This window comes from Phoxinus phoxinus, assembly GCF_949152265.1.
Source record: "Phoxinus phoxinus genome assembly, chromosome: 16".
NCBI lineage: Eukaryota > Metazoa > Chordata > Actinopteri > Cypriniformes > Leuciscidae > Phoxinus > Phoxinus phoxinus.
Genome location: NC_136891.1, coordinates 22,353,100 through 22,359,926, shown reverse-complemented (window position 1 = coordinate 22,359,926; position 6,827 = coordinate 22,353,100). Strand labels below are relative to the sequence as shown.

At 37.2% G+C, this 6,827-nt stretch overlaps 1 long non-coding RNA gene across 1 annotated transcript; it reads right to left on the bottom strand.

The window, feature by feature from the left end:
- Positions 1-200: 200 nt before the first annotated feature.
- LOC306983615 lies at positions 201-6,580 on the bottom strand. The gene is made up of 4 exons (XR_013794398.1): positions 5,625-6,580; positions 4,662-4,720; positions 3,269-3,429; positions 201-690 (listed from the first exon to the last, which is right to left on the bottom strand). It is a non-coding gene; the product is annotated as an uncharacterized lncRNA (long non-coding RNA).
- Positions 6,581-6,827: the final 247 nt, after the last annotated feature.

The window sequence follows — 6,827 nt, the reverse complement described above, 5'->3', positions numbered from 1 at the left end:
GCAATTTCATTTTACAGTAAGATACCCTTACCGCAATTTCATTTTACAGTAAGATACCCTTACCGCAATTTCATTTTACAGTAAGATACCCTTACCGCAATTTCATTTTACAGTATGATTTCCTTACTGCAATTTCATTTTACAGTAAGATGCCTTACTGCAATTTCATTTTACAGTATGATGCCCTTACCGCAGTTTCATTTTACAGTACAATACCCTTACTGCAACTTATTTTTCATTTATTTTACACTATTAATGCTATTGAATTGAATAAATTCCAAAAAAGTTACTTGAGTTCATGTACATCAGCATATTTATTATTTACTATCACAATTAATTACATTCAATTTACTTATTGTGATGCAACATTTAAAAGAGAAATTCATGCATAACAAATAAAAGCAGATCATGACAATACACATTTTTTTTTTCTTAAATCAAATACAAAATACACTAAGAGTTCTCAGCTAAAACAAGAGGAAATTAAATCAAAAGGAAATGGCACCCACCTCTCTACTAATCCCAAAAAAATAACAATATACATTTGTATGATAAAGAACAATACAACAAAAGTTTACAAATAAATAACTGATCTGAGGAATGGTGCTGCTTTTGCCCCCAAAGCTTCCTCTCCTCCAATCACAGCAGATTTACACCCGATCATTGGCGTCAGGTGGCAGCAATTCCTTTCTGCTTATGGAAAGTAGAGAGAGAGAAACAGGGAGAAAGGGGAAAATAAATTTAAAAAAATAAATAAATAAAAAATACATCCTTGGACATAACACACTCAAACAGCAAGTTCTACAGATTGTAGCACCAGCACCAGATTTGGTAGCACCGCACATGTAATATGAGCTTAATCACCGTCTTTCTTAAAGGTTCTCTAAGCGATCCTGGGTGACGTCACTTCTTTTTGACGTTCGAACTATTGCCAAACAAAACGGAGGCTAGCTAGACCCTCCCTCCTCCTCATCCGCGCACTAACAACCCAAACCCCACCCCCAAATCCTTCTTGTCGGTTATTGGCTGGAACACTGTTTGTTATGTTGTGGTGCGGGTTAGTCCAGTTTGTTTTTGTTGCTGTTTGTGGAGCCTGGGGTGTCTACAGAGACCGCGTTTTTTTAGAGTGTGTTCAGGAGACAGGCAGCTAGCGGATAGTGAGGAGATATTTGCTGTATGTGACAAAAAAATGTTTGGCCTAAAAAATGCGTGACATCGCTTAGAGCACCTTTAAATTTAGACTTTTGTCTCAGTGCATGCGTTGTTTTAGTTTGGCAGGGTCGCCACTAGCTTAGCTTAGCATAATGAATGGAATCTTTTGTTGCCAGCTAGCATGTTCTGAGTAAAAGTGATATAAAAAAACACCTAATTACTTCTTGTGGCCTGCGTATTCACAACGAGTACAAATAGCAATGCAGATTAAGACTAGGCGATTTCCTAGACAGATTTTGACTTGGGACTATATTAGGGTGAAGCACAGGCGAAGCACTGCTACTTGAGTGCAGAGATATCACGCAACACATGAAATCCCAGTCAACATAATAGTAGCTGGCTATTTTTACTACAGTAGACATAGTAAATGGCGATGAACATGGCTGATTTTGTGAGAGACGAAGAGGGTGACTTCTCAGACAGTCAAGATCCAGAACCATACCTCTATGAACCAGAGTTTTCAGAAGAGGAGCTGCGTGCTTTGGAAATAGAACAACAGGAGGAGGAGGTTGCGATCGCTCAACAACCTGAGGACGTGAGGATGAGAGCCAACACAAACTGGTGGTGTGAGTGTGGGGGAATATGCCAACCTATGCCGACTGAAATAAACTCAACACAATCCAAAAGCGAAGATACTCGGTGCAGGTCACGCCGGTAAGTTGACAGATTTCATGTGTTGCGTGATATCTCTGCGCCCAAGTAGCAGTGCTTCGCCTGTGCTTCACCGTGATATAGTCCCAAGTCAATATTTGCCTTGGAAATCACCTAGTCTTAATCTGCATCGCTATTTGTACTTGTGAATACGCAGTAGTAATTAGGTGTTTTATTTTTTATCACTTTTACTCAGTACATGCTAGCTGGCAACAAAGGATTTCATTCATTATGCTAAGCTAAGCAAGCGCCGACCCTGTCAAACTAAAACAATGCATGCACTGAGACAAATGCATTTGCCCACCTATCTAAATGTAGGAAAGACGGTGAATAAGCCCTATTTTAAAAAAACGGTGGAGTGTTCCTATAAAAGAAAACTCCGGTGAAAAATAAACCTAGGGGTAATTAGCACATGGTTACAGAGTAGATCGTTCTCTGGGATGCGTTTTCATGATAATCGAATGTAAAGAGTTTTATCTCTAAAAACAGATTAGCTTATAACGCTAGTATATGGGGCAGAGAGTAAGTTTAAGTAAATCGCTAGTTAATACCACTAACAAGGCTCAAAATAGCCTCACACTACCACGGTAGCATAATGAGGGTCCTTACATGCAAACCGAAGCATTGAGAACTTTGTAAGTGTACAAACAGTTTAATAAGAAGATACTTAATAAAGACAGTACATTACACGTATTCAGACACAGACATCTTGGAAAACAGTCTCAACAAGTCGAGCAACGAACACTGTGCTAAGTGATATGAACTGTGACTTGTTCATTTTTGTATTATTATTTGTATTTATTTATTTTCTCTGTTGCGTTCAGTGCTTTCTTCCGGAAACAACAGAAGATTCCAAGTCACAGTTCAAATCACTTAGCATGGCAATCGTTGCTCGACTTGTCGAGACTGTTTTCCAAGATGGCTGTGTCTGAATACGCGTATTGTACTGTCTTTATAAAGTATCTTCTTATTAAACTGTTTGTACACTTACAAAGTTCTCAATGCTTCGGTTTGCATGTAAGGACCCTCATTATGCTACCGTGGTAGTGTGAGGCTATTTTGAGCCTTGTTAGTGGTATTAACTAGCGATTTACTTAAACTTACTCTCTGCCCCATATACTAGCGTTATAAGCTAATCTGTTTTTAGAGATAAAACTCTTTACATTCGATTATCATGAAAACGCATCCCAGAGAACGATCTACTCGGTAACCATGTGTTAATTACCCCTAGGTTCATTTTTCACCGGAGTTGTCCTTTAAAGGATTCACGGACACCCTGAGAACAGCAGGGACAAATATTTAATGGAACTGCAAAAATTGTGTACTGGTGTTGGTGTCTGACTGATTGTGGTGGCCTGTCCGGGCCAATTTTTTGTACCAGTCCAGCACTGCATAAGAAACTTACCTAATTTGATGTTCTCCACTCAATTTTGGTGAGCCTCTGCAGAAACGTTGCTACCCGGGAGTTGATGGCAGTCACCTTTCTCTTTACAACACCTCCTGTCTTTCGACTTGTGCCAACTTTGGCCGTGCACAACCTCTTCAGGGTTGATCCTTAAAAAGAATCTTAAAACAAACACAGGTCTTACATTTTCATATTAACACATACAGTAGTCATCTTTAAAAGCGGCCCTCTAACACAGACGCGCTGCACAGTTATACTAGTGAACTCACTCGAGGCCCAGAGAGAAGGAAATTAATAGTGGAATAAAGTTGTTATTTTTGTGTTTTTTTTGCAAACAAAAAATATTCTCGTCGCTTGATAAATTTAAGATTGAGCCACTGTAGTCACTTGGAATATATTAACGATCTCTTTAATAACTTTTCTGGGCCAGCAAGATTCATTCCCTCTGAAAGCCTATGGTGGAGTGAGACAGCTCTCAGATTTCATCAAAAATATCCTAAATTGTGTTCGGAAGATGAACGAAAGACTTACATGGTTGGAACAACATGAGGGTGATTAATTACTGACAGAATTATCAATTTTGGATGAACTAACCCTTTAAAGTATTATTTAAATCATTTTATATTTTTATAATCAAAACCTTCTATTTAAAACATTAAAGTACTCGTGAACCGGAAGTTGCAAATGACTTGTCTCCAGTGTTGTGACGTATTTCCCAGTGAAACAGAATATTGAACAGAGGGCAGGGTTTTACTTCAGCGCTCCTCCTCTCCATCTCTCGCTCAAAGCAGACTAACGGTTTGAGGGGAGTGGTTAAGCGTTTTCCAACCCAAGCCGTCAAGCCTACATCATCAGAAAAGGAACGCCATTTCAGACCCGGAAGTAACTTTTCAGACTTTGATTATAGATTACAACGGCAAACTATTTTTTTCTGTGTATTAACTTGCACGGATTCATGGTTCACCACAAGACTAGTAATATGCGCTAACAAAGTAAACAGGGTCAATCTTGATTTTAATGCTGACTTTAATCTCATAACACTGTTATCAAGAATTTAAATGCATTCCTGCCACTTCTGAGGCTCATTTAAGTCCCAGTGAACCGGAAGTTGCAAACAACTTTTTTCCAGTGTTGTGAAGTATGAATTTTGTTGATTCTGATTTAATTTGATTGATAACTTATTCTTCCTGATTGTGTTGTATTATTATAACTCAATTTATATTAATTTATAAATTTGACATAAAGGGCCCTATCATACGTTTAGATCGTTAAACCAGGGCCCAAAATATGACACATTTAATATGGTTAAATGAATAAATTAAAGAAAGCGTAGGGCCTGCAAGGCTCCATTATCACATAATGCATCTGATATTTACTCAAAACATATACTTACAAAGCCAAAGACCCTCAGTGCTGTGGTTCTTAAAAGAGCCTTTGGGCTGTAGTTAGCTCCTGTTGACACAGACAAAAGAGAAAAAAAAGAAACATTATTTTTTCATCGATGAATATTGGCTAATGACTATATGTTATGAACATGTACAGCACGTATGATACTATTATGTAAATTTAGCTGTCACTTCAGAAATAGTTTGCAGCTGTCGGTCCAATACATCTCTTACATCGTGTTTACACTTTGTTAATGAGAGGATTCATATTCATATCACATTCATATTCATTCTTTATTGTCCTCAATAGAGGACATTTGTTCGCGAGCCCGAAATTCGCGAGCCTGCATAAATCGACAAGAGACCAACAACTACCGGTAATCTGTGATTGGCTACTGCTGCTCACCGCTGCAAAACCCGTTGTAAATGGATTAATTTTCCGTTCTCCAGAACGTGAACACAAATAAGCACAAATATACACTGGGGCGTTTGGCAAATCTGTTGCGCCAAAATATTATTACAGTATCAATTGAGGGTGCTCTTGCTTCCGTTTGAGGGTGCATAGCACTCCCATAGAATCGGCCTGGAGCGAGAGCGCGAGAGAGTGCCTTTGAAAAAAACGCGCTAGGTAACTTCAAAATAGCCTAACGTCACACACATTAACGGTATTTTTTTAAATGACGAGTAAAATATGCCTTAACTGGTCGTAAAAATTACGGAAAACCATTGTTTGTGTAAATACTAGATTGGGTCCATCGACTGGAAAAGGCAGTCAGACATAATGGGATATGAAAGCGGCAGTTTTTGAGGAAAACTAAGTTCCTTCAGACTGTCCTTTTAGTAATAATAGCCTATTAGATTGTATTATTTACTTTCTTCATACATTTAGCTATATTTAATTGATATTGGTAATAGTTTACGCTGTAAAAGTAACATAAAAGAAATTTGTTAGGTTAAATTAGCCTACTTACCTCAGAAAAACTCACAGCTGGCGTCTGTGGCGATCCACTCTCAGCAGGGACGTCTGATAAGCGCGCGCTTGACACACTCACACACAAACCTCTGTTTACATTCTGCGAGGCTGTTGCGCGGGCTTTGCACGCGAGCAACAATTAAAATATTAATTTTATAAAATTATAAAAAATAAGGTCTAATGTCTATGTATGGGAACCAGTTTTTTGAGAAAATTCTAATATAAAAATGACTTATTTATATAGGATTAAAATAAATCCTTCCATCCACGTGTTTTTTATTTAACTTTTAAACATCCAGCGTGTGCATTGCTTATTGAGAATGCAGATTCATGATTTTCATCTGCAGAACACAGGGGAAAAAACTATAAAACATTTTTATATGACATTTTAATAGGCCTAACACATTAATACAATATGCATAGCCCTATGAGTAGCCTAATACACATTGTGTACACAATGAACACAAGTGCAGTCATCCCGCGAATTATAAGGCAATGATTAGGCAACAATATTGTGCAAAAGTTCATGTATTTCAGTAATTCAAATTAAAAGGTGAAACTAATATATTTAGTATATAACTATGCATGATTATACTTTTCAGAGGGCCGACATTTCTGTATTTAAAATCCTTTTTTAATTTATTAATGTATTGATATTTTTTTTTTATTATTATTATTTTTTTTTTCCTGTATAGTGCTTTGCATATATGCCAATTCATATATACTGCAGAGAGGCAGGCCTTGTCAAAAGAAGCCTACACACTTAAAGAAATCTGTCTTCTTCATTTACAGTAGCACTACTGCTTTTGCGTAAACAGTAAAGTACTGTAAATTACCATGTACAGTAAGTTACTGTAAATTTCACACAAAATACCCACAATGCAGTGCATATTACAGTAGTTAACCGTAAATAATATAAGTGGTATTTTACTGGGCTTTTTTTGCGGTAAGTAACTGTAAAATTACGGCAAAGTCTAACAGTGCACGGCGTCAGTCGCCCCGTCAGATGTAGTTGGCTAACCGTTCCCTCAGAAGACAATGAAATGAATATGTCTCTTCTAACTGAACAGATATGGAAAGATACAAAACTTTCAGTGAACTGTCGCTACAAGAAACAATATAATAATAATTTATAAAAAAATTGACAATTTTTTTTTATTAAAATCTCAACCCAACTGGTTGAGAAAACATTAAAAAGATT